Source organism: Otolemur garnettii, unplaced genomic scaffold, assembly GCF_000181295.1.
Source record: "Otolemur garnettii isolate 467f Iridium unplaced genomic scaffold, OtoGar3 scaffold00021, whole genome shotgun sequence".
Lineage (NCBI taxonomy): Eukaryota > Metazoa > Chordata > Mammalia > Primates > Galagidae > Otolemur > Otolemur garnettii.
Window position 1 is genome coordinate 7400859 of NW_003852416.1, and position 5685 is coordinate 7406543.

General features: G+C 41.3%; 1 pseudogene; it reads left to right on the forward strand.

Moving 5' to 3' along the window:
• The first annotated feature begins 1752 nt into the window (after positions 1-1752).
• LOC111724345 lies at positions 1753-1846 on the forward strand (annotated as a pseudogene).
• Positions 1847-5685: the final 3839 nt, after the last annotated feature.

A 5685-nucleotide genomic window follows, 5' to 3' on the forward strand; every position in this document is an offset into this window, starting at 1 on the left:
CTGAGGAGAAGAAAAAGTGCAACTCCAGGGACGTAGCCCTCCCCGAAGGTACCGCCTTTGTCTTCTCAGATGGGGCTCTATTCTGACTGACGGCAAAAGTTGTCTTTTCCATATCTAGGGCTTACACATTATTTCTCTCTCTACTGCTACTTTCTACCTAAATATGGTTCCAGATTTTCAAAACACACTGTGAGAGCATGTTGGTTCGTTGTACAACTCCACATTCATGGTTTCTGGGTAAGGAGACAAACACTGTTACCAGAAGGCAGAATAGAATACATAACTTCCAGGTGGCACCTGTGGCTCAGAGGAGTAGGGCGCTGGCCCCATATACCAGAGGTAGCAGGTTCACACCTGGCGCCGGCCAAAAACTGCAAAACAAAAAACAAACAAACAAAAAAGAATACATAACTTCCTGCGGATCTGGGCTGACAGGATTCAAGTATTTGATGCGTGCTAAGTGTGTCCCATACGGTCAGCACTTTTTGAATGATCAGAAGTGATTTTTCCTTGTGTTAATATTCCTTAATCCTCAATGGGATAAATAGCTCTAAAGCAATTCCAATATTTCATGTTTTAATTTCAGAAATATCTATATCTAAAGCGAGAGATACAGTGTTTGGCATTGTGGAAAACATGAACCTGAACAAACACAGGTTGGGACTAGGGGGCAAGGGAGGGGCACATTGCTCGGAATGGAAGGTGCTGCCCACTCTTGGGCTTACGCAGACATGCAAACGCCAACTCAAGCAAAGCAGTCTCTGCTCTCAAAGGGCTTAAAGTCTGGAGGGCAACACACACAAAACTCGTGGTCAGATAGGAGGCCTAAAACGGATGGAAAAGTACGTAAGATGAAATAAAATGGACCAAAGACTGAAATGTAAAATTTCTAGAGGAAAGTGTAGGAGATAATGTTCATGACCTTGGATCGGGCAAATTGTTCTTAGAAATGATACAGTATGATTCCTGAAAGAAACCAATTGATAAATTAGTCTTCATCCAAATTAAGAACGTCTGCTCTTTGGAAGACACTGTAAAAAGAATGATCAATCTCAGAATGGAAAAAAAGTTGCAAGTTACGCATCTGATTAAGGACTTAAATCCAGAGTAAGTATCTAAAGAATTTTCAACGTAAAGTTCTGGCAAGGGTACAGAGAAAGTGGAAGTCACACCTTGCTGGTGAGAACGCAAACTGATAGGATACTTGAGAAAATAGTTCCACGGTTTGTTTGTTTCTTTCTTTTTTTTTTGAGACAGAGTCTCACTATGTCGCCCTCGGTAGAGTGTGGTGGCATCACAGCTCACAGCAACCTCCAACTCTTGGGCATAAGCAATTCTCTTGCCTCAGTCTCCCAAGTAGCTGTGACTACAGGCGCCTGCCACAACATCCAGCTACTTTTTGTTGTAGTTGTCATTGTTTGGCAGGCCTGGGTTGGATTTGAACCCACCAGCTCTGGTGTATGTGGCTGGTGCCCTAGCTGCTGAGCCATAGGCGCCAAACCAATTCCACGATTTCTTAAGAAGTTAAACACACACCTATCACACGACCTAGCAATTCCACTCCTAGGTATTTACCCAAGCAAAACTCAGACCATAGTTCACACAAAAACCTGTGCATGCATGTCTCTACTGTCTTCATTCATAATCACCAAAACCACAGGAAATATCCCAAGCATTCTCCAACTGGGAAATGGATAAACAAACTATAGTTCATCCATGCAATGGAATATTACTCAACAATAAAAGGAAATAATCCGTTTGTGGTTCATAAGCGTGATGATTGGGTTTTCACGCTCTTGTGTGAGATGTGCCTCCCTTGTTGTGACAGTAAATTACCCATCTGATGTGAAGTAAAAAAAAATCAACTAAAAACAAATTTTTAAAAGAAAAAATAATAAATAGAAATAACTTTCGCAATAATGGATGAACCTAAACGTGTTGTGCTAAGTGAAAGAAAAGCCAGAATCAAAAAGCTACGAACATCTGTGTCTATATGACATTCTGAAAAAGGTAAAGCTATGGGGTCAGAAAACCACAGATCAGAGGCTGTGAGTTTCTGGGGACCAGAGGATAGGGCTGCAGGAAAGGGTTGACTATAAAGAGGCACAGGGATATTTGGGGGGTGATGAATTATTCTATATCCTAATTATGGTAGTAATTACATGAGTGTGTGTGTTGTCAAAACTCATAGAATAGCACACTAAAAAGGGGTGAATTTTACTGTAGGTGAATTATATTTTAATAAAAAGAAATTGTGAAAAAGAGAAATGAAAGCAAGTCAAGTCAACAATTTTTTATTGGTAACTAGTATTGGGAGCTGTTAGACGTTATAAAGGAGTGTAAGAACTGGATATATCCAATTGTGAGAGGCTTACAAGTCTTGCTATAAACTAGCCACTATACTAAACACTTGCGCTAAAATTGTGACCAAACAGACATTAATCAAATAATCCTACCAATATAAGCAGAGGGGAAAAGGATAAAGGATTAATGGCCTAATCGATTCTAGAATGTCAGTGAAGCTCCTCTGGGGAAAGCTTCCGTTCAAGTTGCAACGGAACTGGACACAGGCTGGAGCCCAGTGGAGGATGCAAGAGCTGAGGAAGGTGCAGAGAATGACACGCACTTTCTGGCTTGGCAATAGGCTGCGTGGTGGAACCTGCAGTGTGTGCTGGAGGGGGAACAGAGTTGGGGTGGAGTGCAAGGTTGTCAATCCAGCATAATCCATACAAGAGAGAAACCAACGAGAACAACACCTGAGGAAGGGCAAAACTATGCAGAGAAAACAACAGAAATGAAAACGTGTTTCTACAGAGAGACTTATACACGAACGCTCACGTAAGTGTTATTCATAATAGTCCCAGAGCGCAAACAACCCAGACAGCCGTCAATTGATGGACAAATGAAATTGGTATATGGTGTATTGGAATACTGTTTGATGATATTAAAAATACAATACTGGGCCAGACACTAGGGTTACATCTCTGTAATCCTAGCACTCTGGGAGACTGAGGGCAGTGGGTTGCTTAAACTCAGGAGTTTGAGACCAGCCTGAGCAACAGTGAGACCCCATCTCTACTAAAAACAGAAAAACTATCCAGGCTACTGTGGTGGCAGCAGTCCCAGCTACTCAGGAGGCTGAGGCAAGAGGATCTCTTGAGCCCAAGATTTTGTGGTTGCTGTGAGCTATGACACACACACACCCCCACACACACCCACACACACACACAAAAGGAAGGAAGGAAGGGAGGGAAGGAGGGAAAAAGAGAAAGAGAAAGAAAGAAAGAAAGGAAGGAAGAGAGAGAAGGAAAGAGAGAGAGAGAGAAATAAAGAAAAAGAAAGAAAGGAAAAGAAAAGAAAAGAAAAGAAAGAAAGATGGTCATAGTGCATACCTATATTCCCAGTTACTTGGGAGAAAAAGAAAAGAAAGAAAGGAAGAAAGAAAGAAAGAAAGAAAAAGAAAAGAAAGAAAGATGGGCATAGTGCGCACCTATATTCCCAGTTACTTGGGAGGCTGAGGCAAGGGGACCTCTTGAGCCCAAGAGCCAAGAGTTTGAGGTTGCTGTGAGCTATGATGGTGCCACGGCACTCAGGGTGATGAAGTAAGGCTCTGTTTCAAAAAATATATATATAATAATAATAATAACCAAAAAACAAACCCCACATTACTGCTACATGCTACAATATAGCTGAACCTTGAAAACATTATGCTAAGTGAAAGAAGCCAGTGGCAAAAGACCATGAAATGGAATAGCCTTTTGGAGAATTATATAATTCCACTTCTTATCACATTTCCCAAACAGGGAAATCTCTAGAATTAGATAATAAATTAGTGGTTACCTAAGGCTTAGGGAATGGAGAGAACAGAGTGGCAATTAATGGGTACAAGTTCTCTTTTTAGGGTGACGTTCTGAAATTAAATTGTGGTGATAGCTGCAAAAGTGTTAAAAATGATGAAATTGTACGTTTTAGATGGGTGCGTGTCAATTATATCTCAATAAGGCTCTTTTTAACAAAGAAAGTCTGCATAAAGAGGTTCTTGGATGTTCTATTTAGATTGCTGAAAGCTAGTCTACCAAATCCCCTCAGTGGAAGACTGGTTATAAAAATTATGACCTATCAATTTGACAGAATTCAATATAACACAGAATTCAAAATACATCCAGTGATGAAGAAGAGCAATTAATCTGGCAAGATGTAAAGTTTTGTTTTTATTGTAAAAGCAAAAATAAACAGTGAGAAAGATGCAATTGCTTTGGAAAAGAGAGAGGGCTAGGAGGCTGGCAGGGGGAGCCCCAAAGCAAGGCCCATGCCATCCCTGGGGCATGAAGCCTACTTTTATGGCCAAGGGTGAGGGCGCTGAGTTTGCTTCTGTATACACAAAAGAAGGCATCAGTAGGGCAACAAGTGTCAAAGCTCTTCACTTGCCTCCAGCTTCATCTCCCCTCCTCACCTTCCCATGACTTGAGCACTCACTAAATCCACTCGCTCTCATTTTTAAGCACTCACTCCAGGCCAATATTATGCGATGTTCTTTCCGTATATCTTCTTCCAGAATTCTTACATGTATATGAAGTAGGAATTATTATTGTCTCCACTTGTTCATTTCATTTGGTGAAGAAATGTGCCCAATGTCACATGGGTCATAAATGACGGGGCTGAGCTTCTAACTCAGGCACTCTGACTCCACAGTCCGAATGACACATCTGAACCAAGACGTGAGACATGATCCCTACTCAGGAAAACCTTTCTCACAGCTTCTCAGGACTGTCCCACTTTTATACCCGACCCTGAGGAGCCCCACCTCTTGGCTAGACCATAGATTGTAACCAACCCAGCACTTTGGTGTTTCCTAGTTGTTGTTGTTTTTTTTTTAATTAAGAAATAATAGTTGTATGAGATAGGATAGAAATCTCCCAAAAGCCCTGTTTTAGTGTAGGTAATTCATGGTAAACAGAAATGTAATTGGCTTACAGGTCTAGAGGTTGGGAAATCTAAGAGCATGACACCAGCATCTGGTGGCTCTGTCACCCATGGAGAAAGCATCTGGTGGCTCTGTCACCCATGGAGAAAGGCAGAAGGGAGAGAGAAAGGGGCTGAACTCATCCTTTATCAAGAACTGACTCCTGCAATAATACCATTAATTCCATTCAGGAAGGCAGAACCCTCCTGACCTAATCACCTCTCGAAGGTCCCACCTCTCAACACCATTGCACTGAAGATTAAGTTTCCAACACATGAACTTTGGAGGACACATTCAAACCATAGTAAGCCCTCAAGTCAATGGGGTCAGATGAAAGAACAAATCCACATGCCAAGCATACCTGCAACTTCCTTCTCTGAACAGTCCAAGTGGCCCCATCTTTATGTGCTGACAGATCACTCTCTTAAGAGAAGTGGAAAGAGCTCCTCAAACACATTTAATTAAAATATATTATTATTTCTTGCCATACAGGAGCTGCTTGTTCTCAGCTCTGAACCCCACGTCTTGAACACTTCCACTCTGAGATCTTCCATAAATATTACTTGAACTATACCCAAAATTCTAATCTAGGACCAGAATGGGATCCCTAGATACTGTACGATTTTATAGTGGCCTGGTTTCAAATGTTCTGCCCCAGTAGGGGTTCTTCTATGAAAGATTCCCTTTTATATTCTCTGTTTTTTTTTTTGTTTTTTTTTTTT